The sequence below is a fragment of the Amyelois transitella genome, chromosome 14 (genome assembly GCF_032362555.1).
Source record: "Amyelois transitella isolate CPQ chromosome 14, ilAmyTran1.1, whole genome shotgun sequence".
Lineage (NCBI taxonomy): Eukaryota > Metazoa > Arthropoda > Insecta > Lepidoptera > Pyralidae > Amyelois > Amyelois transitella.
In genome coordinates, this window is record NC_083517.1 from 8,917,365 (window position 1) to 8,937,208 (window position 19,844).

At 34.9% G+C, this 19,844-nt stretch overlaps 1 protein-coding gene across 1 annotated transcript in view; it reads left to right on the top strand.

The window, feature by feature from the left end:
* The first annotated feature begins 4,604 nt into the window (after positions 1-4,604).
* Positions 4,605-19,844, top strand: part of LOC106132402 (ATP-binding cassette sub-family G member 1) — a 36,156-nt gene continuing 20,916 nt past the window's right edge. The window contains exon 1 of the mRNA XM_013331805.2: positions 4,605-4,841. The gene's annotated coding sequence lies outside the window, so the exon portion shown is untranslated. The remainder of the gene's footprint in view (positions 4,842-19,844) is intronic.

Sequence of the window (19,844 nt, forward strand, 5' to 3'; positions counted from 1 at the left end):
TATAAACTTGGGTTCTTCTTTTAGGCCCTGGACTAGCAACCTGTCACTATTTGAATCTCATTTCTATTATTAAGCCACACAGCTATTAGTATTTTCAAGACTGTTGGCTCTATCTACCCCGCAAGAGATTTAGACGTGATTATATGTATGTATGTACTTTTACAATCTTGCTACCAGACCAGCAAGAAATAAATTCAACAATAAATCTATCCTAGACTTTGTTCTAGCCTATAATGTTAGGATGCCTTTAAACAGGAACCTACTCAAATCACCTAGCTAAAGTTAAAGTCTATATTATCTAACTCTTAAACATCTATATTTTAAACAGAATTATGTAAGTAATTAATACACATAGATACATACTTATGGTCACGTCTATATCCCTTGCGGGGTAGACAGAGCCAACAAAAAGTCCTGACAAGACTGAATGGCCACGTTCAGCTATTTGGCTTAATGATAGAATTCAGATTCAAATAGAGACATGTTGCCAACCCATCGCCTAAAAAAGAATCCCAAGTTTGTAAGCCTATCCCTCAGTCGCCTTTTACGACATCCATGGGAACGAGATGGAGTGGTCCTATTCTTTTTGTATTGATGCCGGGAACCATACGGCATATAACTACGGAAAAAAAATTTTTGGCCAAATGTAGGCACTTGACATTAGCTTTCTGGCGATATTCCCAAAAGCTCTTCTGACTTACATAATCCGTTTCAACTATAACTACTGATGCATTTTTATGAAGGAACATTGCCTTAAATATAGACGAATGTCTATGTTAGGTAACTGAACGCTTCATTCTTGGCTGTGGAAGTCGTAAAAGGTGAATGAGGGGAATTATATGCACATACATCTCGTGCAAGCTTCCATGCTGGTAGCGACGGTTGTTTGATGATAGAATTGAGATTCAAATAGTGACAGGATGTACATTTGTACGCATATCCCTTTGTCGCCTTTAACGACATCAATGGGAAAGAGAGGGACTGGTCATATTACCTTTTATTGGTGCCGGGAACCGCACGGCACATCAATTTTCTGATTCAGTCGCGCCCATAAAATAATTTTCTGATTGAATTAACGAGGTCATTTCGGTACTTATAAAAGGCGCAGGGTAATTGACAGTTCGACGTCTGAAACCGGGTCAAAGTACTCATCAGGTAGCAACTCAACAAATAAACAAGACGAAAATTAGGGACAGTTTAACCAATCGTACTTTCATATGTTTAAGTACTAAGTAGTTTAGTAAGAATCCTACTACTACCTATCCTACTACTATTATAAAGGCGAAAGTTTGTATGGATGTATGGATGTTTGTTACTCTTTCACGCAAAAACTACTGAACCGATTACCATGAAATTTGGTATGTAGGTAGCTGAAGACCCAGAATAACACATAGGCTACTTTTTATCCCAGAGTTCCCGCGGGATTGTTAGGGTTTCCATGCGGACGAAGTCGCGGGCGGCCTCTAGTACTTTCATATGTTTAAGTACTAGTTTTAGTAAGAATCCTATTATACTAATATTATAAATGCGAAAGTTTGTGAGCATGTCAGGTTGTCAGTATGGATGTTTGTTACTCTTTCACGCAAAAACTACTGTACCGATTACGATGAAATTTGGTATGTAGGTAGCTGAAGACCCAGAATAACACATAGGCTACTTTTTATCCCAGAGTTCCCGCGGGATTGATAGGGTTTCCATGCGGACGAAGTCGCGGGCGGCCTCTAGTACTTTCATATGTTTAAGTACTAGTTTTAGTAAGAATCCTACTACCTATAATATTATAAATGCGAAAGTTTGTGAGCATGTCAGGTTGTCAGTATGGATGTTTGTTACTCTTTCACGCAAAAACTACTGAACCGATTACCATGAAATTTGGTATGTAGGTAGCTGAAGACCCAGAATATCATATAGGCTATCCCGGAGTTCCCCCGGGATTGATAGGGTTTCCATGCGGACGAAGTCGCGTGCGGCCTCTAGAATCTAATAATTATTAATATGAAGACACCTTTATACTGTAGCAGAAGTAATGATTCGGTTCGACCGCCACCAAAGGGATGATCTTCCGCCAGGCTAGGTGTTATGCCTGGGAATCGCGGCTCCGACGATATTGAGTCAGAGGTTGATTTGACGTCAACCAATGTTGTGAAACTAAACGTTTTGCCAATTATTAAGCGATTTGTAATTTCCTATTATAATTAATAAAAATTTTGAATTTGTCGAATTCATGCTCCAATCTGTGAAATTTTGTAATCGCGATTTAGATTCATCGCTGCTATTAGCTGAGCGCGTCATTTTCTTCGCTATGATTGACAGCAGTCGCTGTTAGAATCTCAATTCTATCACTAAACCATACCTACATCTGAACGCGGCCTTACAGTCTTTGTGAGACTGTTAGCTCTGTTCTTCCCCGTAATCCCGTAAGGATTGAAGACGTGTTTATATGTACGTACTTTTTGAACTGTAAATTTAACTACAAGTTTTAAACCAGATAAAAGCTTTTCATTTCTAGATAAGACAAAAAATTATGACTCTACTTAACTATTTAATTGGATATACGCTGGTTGAAATGTTTGGAGAATCTAATAAGAAAATATAATATTATGTATTTAAACAATAATGTTTATAGCTTGTAATTTAGAATAGTTTTATTATTATAAAATAATTAATATTAGTTTAAATAATTTAATTAGGTATATTTATTAATAATACTTGAAATTTATTAACATGTTCAGTTTTAATTTCTTTTTGTAGTACCTATTGGTCTTTGTAACAACAATTAAATCATTATATTTTATAAAGGTCCAAAGTATTATGGAAATACCCATATATAATATAATCATATTATGTTTTTATTATATGTTTGAAGGTTATACTCTTGAAAGTTTATAAACGCAGTACTTATGTATATCTGCTCTGTTCAAGTTATTACACTATTACATAAATCGATTGTCTTGTCACTTATAAGTTAGTTAACTTATGTTGTCAATTTTAAAAACAAAAGTGAATCACATGTAGGTACCTAAAACTGGCAATAGATTGGAGCTAAGAATTTACAAGAACAATATTGGACTTTTTATTTTATTTCTTGCAACCTCTATTTTTTGGAAGAACCAACTACAACTAGATACTTTTATCTCTTTCTTTCTTCTCAACATTTAGTGCCCACTTAAGGTTCAACGAATAGAATTATAATATAATGTTGGCTCCACTCATAAAAGTTGAAATAACAAAACAACAACAAAAAACATTTTAGATGAATATAGATAGATAGACACTTTATTGCACCATAAGTAAAAGAAAAATATGCAAAATGTATTGTGCAAATATTTAAACCATTGATATTTGTTTTACATTTTAATTTATAAGCAATTATAAATTAAATGTGCCGTGTGGTTCCCGGCACCAATACTAAAAAGAATAGGACCGCTCCACCTCTTTCCCATGGATGTCGTAAAAGGCGACTAAGGGATAGGCTTATAAACTTGAGATTCTTCTTTTAGGCGACAGGCTAGCAACCTGTCACTATTTGAATCTCAATTCTATCATTAAGCCAAATAGCTGAAAGTGGCCATTCAGTCTTTTCAAGACTGTTGGCTCTGTCTACCCCGCAAGGGATATAGACGTGACGATATGTATGTATGTATGTATGTATGTATAAATTTTTATAGTAGCCGAAATAGTAATTTTAAAAATGCTAATTTTTACTTATTACTTAATTTCAATATATTAATTGTATTGATAAAGGCTTGTCTGTCTCACAAAATATTTCTCATAGGTATATATTACAGATAGGTAATTAGTAAAAATATTCTACATAAAGTTAAGTGGTAAAGTACCTAGTAGATAGGAACCTTTACCGTACCTAAGAAAGTATTATTTTCATTATAACCTTTAATAAATGCCACTGATAGTGGTAACCTTGCGAGTTGCTGGTGAATGGAGTCTACGTCTGCTTGTTATAATTTATTTTTGTCCCAACTGTCTCCGAAAATGCATTCAAAAGTATTCTAAAATAGGACAGTACAGTTTCGACACGAACTGGCCATATCCGCAGTGCGCGCCGCGTTCTACGAAAAAGAAGGCACATTGAGCCAGAGAGGGACGCAAACAATGACCGAAATCGATGTTTGAACGCGCCCCGTCTCGCTCTACGCGAGTACACGTGCACTCCAAATGCACCGACCGTCATGTCGGTGCGTAACGTACCCGGTGTACTTGGTCGATATAATATAAACTATTTTTGTACGAAAACTATCGTAGTTACACTTATCAGAATTCATTTGAAATAGCTGATTTAAAGAAAAATAAAGGGAATTACGAACGAATCGGAAAAAACCTTATTATTTTTCATATATTTAACTCCAATTGGAATATAATAAGCATAATAGAGACGAGATAACATCAAAACAAGATTACTTATAGTAAAGTACAACAAGGGTCAATGATCAACGGAGGCATAAAGCGACGGTGTAGTTACATCATGAGCGGTTAGGACCGAGAATCGATTGGCAATGTGTCGGGTTAACAAACACTAAACAGCTGTGGTGGCTCGGCCGGTTCGGGCGGCGTCGCCTTTGTTCGTGCCAGGGACACACAGTCACACAGTGTCGGCATAGGAACCTCTCTGGCTAGAGTTTGTTGTCGTGTGAATCAGTATTCAGTAGCACATGAACGGCTGGAGAACGACGTCGCGCATTTCGCTCTGAACACCAATTTATCTTAACACCCCAAACGTTCTAGCGTGGAATATACCATTTCTATTTAAGTTTGGTGACACCGTGGTGGTTTGTGAATGAAAACAGTTGAATTGTGTGGATTTCCTGCGCTAATGTTGATCTCAGGTAAATTAATCGAGTGCCTATTATTTTGGTTAAACACTGAAATTCTTTCAAAGAAAAACAACGTGATATTTTCAAGAAATGTAATTCGTAAGGCTACAGTTATTTGCTTTGACACAGAAAACTGTTACCTATTACTGAACACTAGTTATTTTTTGTAAGCAACATGGTAGTATGACTATCAATAGATAGATCTATGAAATCATAAATTATGGAAACATACTTAAGTTGTTACATAAAAAAAGGAATCAATTAATTACAAACGAACGTGACGGCGATGGCAGTAGGAAAATAATGGCTATTATCTGTTCACACGATTGTGTTAATTGATATCAAATGAAAAATGAATTTGCCATAGTTCACCTAAATGGAAATGTCATATTTATAAACACAGAAGACTCTATAACTGTTATTTTTTCAGATGAACTGTTGTTAACTTAAACAAATATTCGTAGCATAACCTAAAAAGTCAGTGATTCATTTCTTTGTGTGAAGGCAACTGAAAAACTTTTACTTTAAGTCATTGGAAAACATCTAACAAGCCCTATAAAGAACATTGTTAACTTAGGTGAAATGGATTCCTTATGAAAAGTAAAATCTGAACAGAATATTTAACAATAAATTTGTATAATGAAGCCTTCATAATGACTTTACAATTCATGACGATTATTATCGATAAAAGTTGCGATATACAATGATTTTGTGCATTATTATAATTTTTATCCGCAGCTTCGTCCGCGTGACTTAGCAACATCTGTAAAGCGATGAAATTAGCAACATTTCAAAAGAATACCGGGTTTTCCCAAATCCCACGGGAACTATGGCTTTTACCGAAATGATAGGTACTCTATGTCCTTCTAAAAACTCTTAATAATACTTGATATTTAAAGAAGATTAATTATTAAGTAGATAACCCATGGAGAGGTAACAAACAAGCAAACTTATTTTCGTATTTGAAAACTGAAAAATTAAGATTTTTTTTCTTCGTATTTTTCCAGGATAAAAAGTATCCTATTTTATGCCCAGGATAATAAGGTATAATTATACCAAGTTTCATCAAAATCGAACCGTTAGTTTTCACGTGATGCCTGAACATACAGACAGACAGACAAAAATTTTTTTAATCACATATTTGTGTTTGGTATCGATCCAGTAACACCCCCTGCTATTTATTTTTTAAATATTTTCAATGTACAGAATTGACCCTTCTACAGATTTATTATATGTATAGAATAGATAACTATTAACAGGATGACACTATCTGTCTTATGCTTCTGCTGAAAACAGAAACCCACCCTTTATTGGGTAACTCAGGATGTACCTAATTAATGGAAATGCACGAGTTTATGACAGAACGCTTACTGACGTAATAGGCGTCTTGTAAATATTTTTGATAATGGAAACACCCACTACATTACTGAAAAGAAACGTTACAATCTCTTTATTGCCTTTCATTATACAAATATTAAGAGAGTGCCGTGTAGTTCCCGGCACCAATAAAAGAAGAAAAGGACCGCTCTATCTTGTTCCCATGGATGTCGTAAAAGGCGACTGAGGGATAGGCTTATAAACTTGGGATTCGTCTTTTAGGCGATGGGTTAGCAACCTGTCCAACCAACAATAGCTGAACGTGGCCTATCAGTCTTTTCAAGACTGTTGGCTCTGTCTACCTCACTATGGATTTAGACCTGATTATATGTATGTATGTTATATCAAGAGATGAAGTAATTGGGTTGCTAAACAAAAAACAATTACCATAACCAGTTTAAATTTAAGACATTTATTATTTAAAGAGACCTACCTATGAGTAGAATTTTCTTTTTTGTCGTCATTGTCTTTGCCCACTTTCACAGGTTAGATTGGCACAATATGTATGTATGTCAGTTTAATCCAATGAGTTATATCACTTGCCATCTCACTAGTAATATTTATAAAAAAAATTCTACAATGAGCAGTCGGCACCATTACTTTTCTTCGCCCCAAAAGTGAAAAAAATAAAAAAAAAATTTGAATATTTAAATCAGAACAATAATTGCGCGATGACGACCATATTGAAATGATAACTCCATTGAGTTCATTAAAAAACCAAAACCATTGTTTTTTAATGAATTAAGACCGTATTAGAAAATAGAGCCACAAATGGATACTTCAGAAGATGATGAATATAAATACCTCATCAATCCACGTTTATATTAATTAAATTGGGTGTATTTGATTGCCTACTTGATGAATGATGAATAAACAGGCAATGATGGAGCACGCACATTTAAATATAACTCATTCACCCTCATTTTCAAAACATCCAGGTACCTATACACAAATAACAAAAAATATTTTATCTTTCAATAATTTTACCGACAGTGTTCATTGACGACATGAATGCATTAGATCCAGTGATAGAATGCTATCAAGGTGGGAAATAATATTTTTGGTACATACATATATAGTCACGTATAAGAGATATCCTTGCCGGGGTAGACAGGGCTAATAGTCTTGAAAAGACTGATAGGCCACATTCAGCTGTATGGCTTTATGATGGGATTGATTTATATGGCTTTATGAATTTATTAAATAATTTTAATAAGAAATTATAACTTCAATAGTTTAATTTCCACGTCAACATCTGCTAGGAAAATAATACTCGCCATTTAAATACAACAATGCACTTTGCATTGTAACAAAGACAATTGACTGTAACAATTGGAAAATAATTGCTACACAAGTCGCTATCATAGTCGATAAAAACGACTAGAGATTAAATTAATTATACTAAATTACACTTAAAATTTACACCAAAATGTCATAAAACTAAGAAAAATTAGGAGATAAGAGAGAATAAATGAGCAGTAAAATATGAACGATAAGAGGAAAGAACCCAAATACGAGGCAATGTGCAGATTTTTTGTGATACTAAACTAACGATTCAAGGGTGTACAAAAATCTGAAAAATAAAAGTAAATGTGTTTATGATGACACAAGAAAGGCGGATGATTAATGATGGAATCGCTTCATAAAATACCTTTTTTACAAGATCACGCGAGCGCTGTTTATGCTGATAATCTGTCCAATATAAATTCTTAGAAGCCATAATAATAAAATCTATTTATAGTATTTTTTTCCTTAAACAAAAAAAAATATTTGAGATCCATCTTTAATGATTAACATAATGCAGTATGTACTATATATAGTTTTTCAAATATTGGTGTTATTTTTTTTTATAATCGATGGCAAAGAGATGAAATGAAACCAAAAACAAAAACCAAAAATTTAACTACTTTACTACTATGTAGGTACTTACTATTTTCTTGTTACTGTGTAAATTTATATGCAATAAAGATATAACAAACAAACAAAAACTTGTGACGAAATTGAAATTTGAAACGCAATAACAAACGATTCAGACATGCTGAACTTTTTTCTTAACGTGAAACTGATGATTGTATAAATGACACTTAATCAAAATGAGACAATCATCAAAAGCAAAATTTGGAAAAAAAAATTACTAGTAGGAACTGAAATTTCAGTCTGTATTTATGTATGCCGTGCGCCAAATTCTTTTAAACTCGCCAAGTTAGAATGCTACGCTACCTAATGGCGTTACAATAAACACAAAAAACATTGTTAATTGGAAATCCGCACATTAAGGCAAGCAACGGAATGTGCAACCATGATCTTATATGGTTAGGTGGCTTTGTGAAAAAACATAACGAACTCCAGGATTGCAGATATAGGCAGTCCTGGCTCCCCAGGAAGAAAACACAACGGGGCTAATGTCAAGATGATGATGATGAAATATTAAAGGTATTTTTGACGTGACAACGTCTTATAATTCGATCGAGCCGGCTGCACGTACAAAAAAACATGACTCATGCGGCGTTACTTCGCTCTGAGGCGTTCCATGTAAGGCTCGAAGTGCAAGCGAGAGCGCGGAACGAGCGACAAAGAGGCACAATCGGCCTTCGCGTTCGGCAGCGTATACCTCCTTCTCTATATACATACAAATCTATTAAACAAATGAAATTAAAATTTTCTTTTGAAAAATGCTACAATCCGTCAGTATTTTTCTAAGACGTTGTCACGTTCAACTATCGTCAGTTAACCGACTTTACAGACAACCGATTTTTATTTGATGACAGCCTTGAAGAAAACATTTCCATTAACGGAATCAGCATCATTGATATTGATATACAGCTCTCGAAATGCGCCTTCTTAAATTTTATTGATATCACGTGTTTAAGTCTATTTTGTGTGTCAACGAGCAATTGCCATGAAGAAGTGGCGTTAGAATAAGAGTTATAAATTTTTTATCTCATTTAAAACGCTTTTATCTAGAACTACTCGACAAGTTCAAACTCAACATATAGCATCATTTATTTTTGAAACTGACGTAAACATTAAAAAACCAGTGACGTCGTGCCGTTTTTACTGTGCCCCTCTTCACACCCTGGGTGCCCTATAAGGGTGCCCGCGTGCCCCGGGGTCTTCTACACCTTTGTACTGCTACAGCGTTCTCCAAGTTAAGTAGCTCGCTATCTTCTGGCAGCTACTTGCTGGATCTCGTGTTTATAGCCACGACTTTTAATTCTATCAATTTTGAAATCATCTCTCGTCTCTTTTACCTGCGATGTTTTATCTTAAACGCCACAACCAGAAAAAATATAACAAAGTGGAAAAGACACTTTAAAAAAAAACATCACTTGATGAGCATTGTCTTCACTTTTCGTGGTCCCAGGATTTTGTCCCATTGATAGCACCATAAGGGAGAACTGTTTCTCGTAGTCCAATTACTTTGTTTAATAACATATTAAATAATCATCCTGTGTATATCCTTACTGAATTTAAATTTCTTAATGAAACCAAGATCTGAAAGTCTTCGCTGTTTTAAGCAAGAGCCTCTTAGCAACCACATGGTCTAGATTCATATAGTATACTGACAACTTCAGTAATAAAATACAAGATTCTTCAGGTTCATCTGAGCTTATCTATTATTCTATAGCGATCTGACCCGCATCAAAGTTTTTTATTTGTTTGTTTCATTTGTAGTATCTTTATTGCACAGAAATTTACACAGTTACAATAAATAGTATCTACATAGTTATAAAAGAAATAAATCACTTGAAATGGCGGATAATATGTATAATTTTGAATAGAGCATTCTGTAATTTTGTCATAATTAATGATGTCATCATGACTGAAGCACGATCTGGGTTATTATTCATTGGAGAGTCAATCGAAAATGAAACAGTTCCCAATAATTTGAACACGAGATATTGATCAACTATTACTTCACTAGATAACGGTTTAATCCTTAGACATAAACATACCTTGAGTTTACCCTTTACGAGGACCTCGTAAACCGTAATGGTTGAAAACCAAGAGTCAAGTGATTTAATTAAGGAAGGGAGTTAAGTGATGATTTTAGCTACATATAGCTGAATTTGAAATTCAGCGATCTAAAATAATCCTTAGCTTATTATAAGCCTTTCCTATGACTTTTACAATATTCACGAGAATAGAAGCAACTGCCATACTGCATAAGGTAGACCCTGGACCCCGAAATACTTCTGTGGAGGGTGCAATCGGGAACACGCAGAGATGAGAGAGAGAACCAACTGTCACACACTGTGTAAACTCGCTACCAGGTCGGCTGAAAAAAAAATACTGTCTACTTTATCATTATCGATTATTGTCACTTCATAAGAACTAACTGCCGAGTGGAGTGGATCTTTTTCCCATGGATGTCGTTAAAGACGAACCAGGGATAGGCTTACTTGGGTTACTTCTTTTAGGGGGTAACAACCAATCAATATTTGAATCTGAATTTCATCATTAATCCATATCAATGTGGCCTATCAGTCTGCGAGACTGTTGGCTCTGTCCACCCTGTAAGGTATAAAAACACGTCCTATGTATGGATGTGGACTATCCATCCAGGTTCTTAGCAACAGTTGATTTTGTTTTATATCAGACTTAAATCAATAAGGTATATTATTCTCTAGCCGGTGACATTTTTCCACAAATAGCAACAAGGGCTTATTGATTTCCTTGGCAAGGTCAAGAATTGGCTCTCGTAATGTAATGTAAATTGTAAGCGAACCTAAAGAATGACAGAAGAAGATCAAATTGATATTTTATTTGCAGACAGATATACAATATTAAAAGCCTTTTGTCACGTTATGTTTATAAAGGTAATATTGCCAAATTGAATCGATAAACAAACAAGTAACCCAACCCAAGAATCGAACATTGATATGACATAAAGGAAATCATTATAAATATCGATCTTGAACTGTGATATAATCGTAAAACAAGTCTTTCACATTTTATTTAGCTTTGTCCTCTGGCAGACTACTATGTTTTTGTATATAAATCTCTGCAACAAAAACTTTTCGCTCCAACCGGTTTTTTTATGAATAATGGCGAGATCAATCACTTCAACATTCGCTTGCTAAGTTCTAGAGATGAGCGATTTAAGGCCGGCAACCGACCGTTAAACTTTGCTTTAAAACTTTTCACGTCATATATTATTTAGTTTTTTGGTTGCTTTTGCCTGCACCTTTGATGCCACCATCTGAGAATGGAATTAGAATAGAATACATACATACATATGATAACGTCTATATCCCTTACGGGGAAGACAGAGCCAACAGTCTTGAAAAGACTGATGGGCCACGTTCAGCTATTTGGCTCAATGATAGAATTGAGATTCAAATAGTGACAGGTTGCTAGCCCATCGCCTAAAAGGAGAATCCCAAGTTTATTAGCCTATTCCTTAGTCGCCTTTTACGACATCCATGGGAACGAGATGGAGTGGTCCTATTCTTAGTTTTATTGGTGCCGGGACCCCACGGCACTTAGAATAGAAACGCGTTTTAATATGAAATAGAAGAGATACTAAAATGCCTGCAAATTTTAAGGGTCTTATTTTCTCTACTCTGTAGTCACTACGATCCTTATATATACCCTCCGAGAATGGGTGTGATTAAGATTTGGATTGTGTAAGTCAGATTTTTATATGAAGCGACTCTCATCTTGACCATATCAAATCATAGTTACACTTTCAGTTTCCTGAATGTTCAGCGCAGATTCACTAATGATGTTTTCCCTTACCGTAAAACGATCAAACTAGTCTATAAACCGCCGATTGTAGGATTTGACCCAGCGCATCACGCTTTTTTCCCCGGGTACCTTAACCGTTCGACCGCCGACGCCCTCTCATCCATATACGTGTCTTTATCCCTTATTAGATTAACTTCTATGATTAGATAAGGATACCACATTTATCCTCTGACCTTTAGTGACTTATAAAATGTATCCTTTGTCCTTTGTTTAGGTCAATGGTTATTCACTCTGACTATGTTATGACTTCGAGTCTTGTTGATAATAAAATATTGTTAGGGTTGAAATTATATATTCGAGAGGATAATTCAAAGCATGTTGACTTAGCAAATACACAAGGATGTGTGAAAGAAACGTTGGAAGGTAAATACTTTGAATAACATAGTAATCAAATCAGGGTTTTCATGGCCAAGATCAGGTTAAGAGTACTCTAAACAGAAACCTTGCATGAAGAAAGTGGATGAAGCAAAAGTAGCATGTACAGTGGAAATGGCAAACAAAGAAACCTGTCTATCACTCTGCGAAAGAGGCGATTTTATGTATGTACGATTTTATACTACACCCTTCAATTGATCTAGTTTCTGTCTGCGTAATCAAATGTTGCAAGTTACATTTGACCTATTTTCAGTCAGAAATGAAATTTTGCTTAGTTTGGATTAGATGACAATGAATTGTGATTAGGTGGTTTAGATACATGATTTAATTTACTTTTAATTTTGCCAACTTTGGTAAATGCTAATGTTCTTGCCAGATCCCGCGATCCTAAATCAGGAATAATGTATTGGAAAATGGTCACAAATTTATCCATTACAGGGTACACACACATACCTAATATACTGAATACTAATAGACAGAATACTCGAATAATACTTTCAGCTTAATGAAGTAAAATAAAATACATAAAGACAAAATGGTCATGTAGTTCTCTCTCATCGTGTTCTTATCTCATCGCATGTTCCCAGTTCCACCCTCCGCCACAATGCTTCTGGGCCTGGGGTTCGGTTACGTCTAAATCCCTTGCGGGGTAGACAGAGCCACCAGTCTTGAAAAGACTGAATGGCCACGTTCAGCTATTTGGCTTAATGATACAATTGAGATTCAAATAGTGATAGGTTGCTAGCCCATCGCCTAAAAAAGTCTATATTGCAAAAGTTATTCGCCATTTTAGATATATAAAAATGTTGTTTGTTGCTTACGAGATTTGTTTACGATGTCCCGAATACCCTTTATTCGATCGACCGCTTTGCCATTCATGAAAATATATGTTTTCACTTTCATAGATATCTTAAAATATTCATGCCAACCTAATCTCCATACAAACAATACAACGGTACATGGTAATTATTCAAATTTATTTAAAACAGGCTAAGTTAGTTCGGCTGTTGACATGTATAATTAAATTTGATAAGTAGGTAATTTATGTAAATAAGCACCAGAATTAGTACCTATTAATGATTGTGATTGTAGTAATGATCTATTGGTTTTCTTTTTCTTAACCATGTACCCTTTTCTGAAACTATCCCATCACCACACATGGCTATATCAATCTTCAGGATACCGTCGCCAAATCATCCTGATCATCAATCATCATCCGAATCATCCAGATGGATAGTTTTTTCTTGTGTTTGTTGGCTCTAACATCATAGCCTTTCTTGATTCCCGTCAAAATCTTCTTAGTTCTGTATTACTCACCCATTTTTCTGGAAAATACGATACAAGTTATGATAAAGCAGTAGTGGTCAGGACAGGTGCGCAGTACTGTTTCTCTAAACTTTTCTTGAGTAAATTGATGAATGGGAGACCTTTACATAGACCCAATTGTAAGTCAGTAGCATCAATTGAACATGATGATGTACTTATTGATATTTATGATGTTAAAAAAATATTGCAATCAATTTAGTTGTTTATATCACTTTGTTTAATAAGTTTGAATAACGAAACCGACATCATGCCAAAGAATTAATTCAATTTAGTTAAAATTTGAACCTAGTTTAGTAAAAGGGTTAGGTTGCTACCCAGAGTACTGACCTATATTGTCCAACCAGGTTAATCAACTCTAGCCAGCAACGCAGTCACGATATTTCGATGAAATGCAAGTGACCCAATTTATAGTTTATTACTTTCATATAACCATGATCCAATATGGTTAGGTTAACCTGCAAAGATTCTGGAAATAAAGGCGGGAGTTTGTTTAAACCAGACTTACCCAAATCCATGATCGTAGTCAACGCCCACCATGGAATCCTCTGGAGTTCTCCATGTGAGGTGATGTGAGGATGCAACCAGAACTAATACCTTCTTAGTATTAAGGCACGAACTATAAAGAAAGTGATCGTATGTATGTAAGTAAGAACATTATATACATACATACTGTAGCGATGATTCGGCTCGACCGCCACCAAAGGGAAGATCTTCCGCCAGGCTAGGTGTTATGCCTGAGGAACCGCGGCTCCGACGATGTTGTATCGGAGGTTGTATATATAGCTTCAATCCGTGAAATCTTTGCTTGCGCGATTTAGGTTTTTCGCTGCTTATGACTGATAGCGTCGCGTAATTCTATTTTTTATACTTATTTGTAACTTGTGGCGTATAGATTTCGCCACACATACGATCATTTTCTTTCTAGTCCGTGCCTTCTATCTTTCCACTTGCCATCCCTGAATTCTTATTTGCGTCATCCACATTCTCAGTCTTGTTTGCTGTAATAAAAATACTTATTGTTTTAGCGATAAGTCCGCCTTTTACAATTTTGCTATTTTTATTGTCATGCGTGATTGAATTTACTTTATACTTTGATACATCATTTTAGTTATACTTTTTAGAATCTACCCTAATCATTGTAGGAATATCTGTAATGAAAAAGAACTTACTAACAAAAGAATCACGCGATAAGTTACATTTGTTTTTCGCTCCTATGTTAATTATATGAGCTACGATTTTTATTATTTTAGTGCTCTGAGATGTGGATATGTGATTTCTTCAGAAGTGTTTCAGAAGTGCCGTGTGGTTTCCGGCACCATTAGATCAAAAGAAAGAATAGGACCACTCCATCTCTTTCCCATGAATGTCGTAAAAGGCGATTAAGGGATAGGCTTTTAAACTTGGTATTCTTCTTTTAGGCGACAGACTAGCAAGCTGTCACTATTTGAATCTCAATTCTATAATTAAGCCAAACAGCTAAACGTGGCGTATCAGTCTTTTTAAGACTGTTGGCAATGTCTACCCCGCAAGGGATATGGACGTGATTATATGTATGTAGAATTTCTTCCTGTATCCTGTATAATCACTGTTTTTCTATTTTAAATGGCTTAAACTTAAGTATTTGTCATTAATATATATGTATTTGCGTATTTTGATGCAGGATTCTTTGTAATTATTCTATTTCTATAATTTCTTCTTCACACAGTTTTCCATCATCCAACACGAGTTGCCATCAAACCAGTGAATTTCAGTATTTGCTAAAATACTGTAATTTTGGAATGGAACAAAAAGTGGTGACTATTTTATTGTATTCACCCATGCCCTAATAAAATAGTGGGTTAGTATGACAGAACTGAAGGGACGCTAAATAGAATAAGCAAAGAGTCAATAAAGGGTTCGTTGGTTGATCAAACAAAAGCGAGACCAACCTCACCCTCCTTTATTCGGCTTTTATAATCAGAAGATTGGAAAAACCATGGTTTGGTGGACGAGACCCAGTAACTCTTGTGATTTTAAGATATATTTTTTTTTAATTCTCATTTTATTGCGAACAATGAACTTACATACAGCATCTGAATTTTGTGAGAGATAGGGTATTAGTACCCACTTACTTCTTTATATGTCGTACATACATAAACCACGCTTCTTTCTGGGATAGGTAGGCAGAGCCAAATCTCTTCGCTTGCCCTGATCCCTGCATACTTCTTTCGCTTCCACATTCATCACTCCCTTCATCTGATTCAATTTTATCAAGGTACGTCGTTTTAACTTTCCCTTATAAATTTATTATTATTATTACAATATTTCCCAAAACATACATACATACATTCGTACATACATATAGTCACGTCTATATCCCTTGCGGGGTAGACAGAGCCAACAATCTAGAAAAGGCTGATATTATAGGTTACATTCGGTTCAGCGGCTCAACGTTAAAATTGAGATTCAAATAGTGACAGATTGCTAGCCCATCGCCTTAAAAAAAATAATCCCAAGTTTATAAGCCCATGCCTTAGTCGCCTTTTACGACATATACATAGGTAAGAGATAAAGTGGTCCTATTCTTTTTTGTATTAGTGCCGGGAACCACAAGGCACACCAAAATAACAAAAATTAATCGGTAATTTAAGACTGTTTCTAGCCACAAAATTTTATTCGCGTGTTGGAAGAGTATCGATCGTCTGTTGTTCTTTTGTACCATACCTACGCCACTTAGCCCATAACATTAAGTCTCTGCCCTATCGCGGTAAACATAGTTACATAACGAAGCTGAAATAACTTTCAGTGTAAGTAGGTATCTGAATGCACTATGTTATTTAATTCGTGAAGTTGACATAATTACTTACTGATCCCTCTTTTGCAATGTCTAACTATGTCTTTAAGTAAGTGTAAATTTTATAATTTATGTAGGTGTTAGTAGTATAATTATATACCATTGCAGGTATTGTTCTAACACCTTATAAGAAAGCAAAAAGCCATCATTATTGGAAACAGTTTTAAAATTCCATATTTTTATAACTGTTCTTCACTTGGAAAATTACTTAAGTAGCCATTAGTATTATCTACAGTCGGTGGTCTAAGAGATTCAGTCGATTTTTCTCAGTAGAATAGAATTGAATAGATTTATTTTCAAAATTGGATACAAGGTATCACTTATTGACGTCACATCACTTAAATGTAATTATAATCAAATGAGCTCTTGCTCATTTGATTAAATCATATTAATATATATTGCAAAATACTCTTGTATTGTGCAATAAATATTAATCGAAGATATTATAAAGATCAACTCAACCCTCAAATTATGTATTTTATATTGTACTTGATACTTCTAAAATAATGTCATTGTCTTTCTAAAATAATGTTATTAAAACCTTGCTAAATCAATATAAAGTATGATATATCAAAGGCCCTACTTTTATAGAAGATCTTTGAGATTCAGAAAAAAATTACAACAATACCTAATGAAATTAATCTACTCATGAACTGCTAACTAGTTATCACATCACATCATCGACAAGAAATTCCATCGTATAACAAAAACTAAGATAATATTAATCTGTGCAGACATGGTTGTTTATAGAGCTGTACATTTTCTCCCACATACTGTTATGACACAGAGATATGAATATTATTATTCAGATTTTTGTTATTATGAGATCATTTTGTTCCAAATTTTATTTGCCCAATAAGGCTTAAAAAGCTTGACAAAAAGGTTCACATTTGGCTCGAATCCTATCGTCGCCATGTACCAATTGTTGTTATGAGTAAGGTACATTCGTTTTTGTGCCAACTGATACTTTGATGGTGAAGAAAAACATCGTGAGGAAACCTGCACATTCATGCAACAGAATGTTCATAATTCAATATAGGTTAAGTTCCCCAGCATACGTTGCGCAGATCAGATGGGCGTCGTTTTATGTAAAAACCATCGGTTAGAAATTATTCAGTCTAGTAGTAGTTACAAGCTATGAAAATCACTTCTTTATTAGTCGTTTTTTTCTTTACAATGTTATACGGTACACGCTTTTACCTTATTTATACGGTAGTTAACCCAGAATCAGATGTGATAAATACAATCTTAATTTTCAGTATAAAAGACAAGTTAATCCTTTTGTTCCGTTATGTTATCGCTAGATTAGTATTAGTTACACTACGTCACTATTGTTAGTAAAAATGTTAACGCCAGAACATACTCATCTTAATCATCAGCAGCGAAAAATATTTCCTCTCCAATACTGTGGAGAAAACAAAAGGCATTCATTGCATTGACGCAATATATTTATCACATTTATCAAATCAACGAGCAGATGTTTTCATTGTAGATAATTATAGCTTTAAAATTAGATAACGCTATTTCATCATAGTGAACAAATATTTTCGCTAAGAATAATAAATGAAAAATACCCAAAAAAAATCCCCGGACATCATCAGGCAGTCGGATTTCATCCACATTCACCTTATTCATTTCTTCTGTTACGTGACCTTTCACGAGATTTTATCGTTACGTTTGTTTTTGCATGAAGCATAAAAGTTTATTAGTATCATACAATGATATCTTACAGTGTTTGACTATGCAGACTACGCCGGCCTCAGGTAGAGCGGTAAGTCGAATCTTGGCTGTATGTTGAGATGACATGCGTCCCAGTAGTATTTAAACCGAAGACACTGCTAGACCAGACGAAGTGGAAAAAGGAATAGCAGAGAGTGGACCCCTGAGTGGCTCAGTTGCACATGCAAAGATGAGAGTATATCAACATTTATTTCTCCTAGTAATACTTGTATTCCATCATTTGGACGAAGAAAGGAATGAATGAATGGATTGTGGAGCATTTTGCAACAGCAGGCCCTTTTTAGCCTTTAAATTGCTATCTTAGGTAGCTACCATTTTGTTAGTTCTGTCACTTAAAATTACTCAGCTCCTTAAAATATGAAGGTTAAATATAAATTAACCTTCTTCGATGATAGCTCCAATAAATGACTGGTCCGCCTGACGCCAAATCGTTTAGGCTTTCAGATTTCTAAACGATTTTGCATCAGGCGGACCAGCCTATTATAAAATCGTAATATATATGTTCGTTCATTCTAACATTTTAACAATTCCCCTATTCCTGGTTGCGTTCTCCATGGAAAAACCTTGGTCCTACTTAAAATTAAAATCCGGCTCGGATGCAGTATTTTCTTTGACGTCAAGCTATTACAAAATTTACTGTTTACACACGGCTTAATCGCAAGATTGACACTACACTTGCGATTCACTTTTTTTTCTTTTATACTTGTGTAATATAAATATATTAACATACAACAAATAAAAAGGCTTTATAATCAGCTTGTGTGCACCATCTTAGTTCTCATCTTTCTTCTGGCAGATTGAGGTCACGCATAAGTACTCAAATTTCCCATACAAATGTTTAAGTGATGAGGAAGTATTTAATAGAAACTTTATTGTTTAACTCTTCCAATGTCGTGCCTGGATCGTGATGACAATTTAACTGTATACTTTGTATAATATAGCTTTATGGAGGCTTGAGGTCTGTGTCATATTCACGCGCATATGTATTCTGGTCTTCCTTCTGTACCTACTAACGTTATTATTGTGATTCCATTCTTGTCTGGTTGTATGTTACGCTACATTTTGTAATTAAGTAGAATAAGAATAGATACATATACATAGAATCACGTCTATATCCCTTGCGGGGTACATAGAGCCAACAGTCTTGAAACTGATAGGCCACGTTCAGTCGTTCAGCCGTTTGGCTTAATGACAGAATTGAGATTTAAATAGCGACAGGTTGCTAACTCATCGCCTAAAAGAAGAATCCCAAGTTTATAAGCCCATCGCTTAGTCATGAAGAATTTTTTTGAGGAAGTATAAGAATCAGGATTCTAAAAACGCATTGTCAAAGATTTCGTAGTGCAGAGTTCTTTTTTTATCTGCATAGGCCGGTCGAAAGCGTGTAGGCATCCTGTCTTTGATAAGGAATACTTATCAGAATTCTAAATGTACACCTGTAGACTATAAACAGGCACAGACATTGTTACTTACTGCGATTGTCACATTATAATCTGTCATCACGAGGATTTGTCGTAATTAGTGATAATCACATTGTATTCGTGATAAGGAATTGTTTTAGTGTGATTTTTAATTGACATTTTTTTTAGGCATTGGAGTATATATATTAAAAA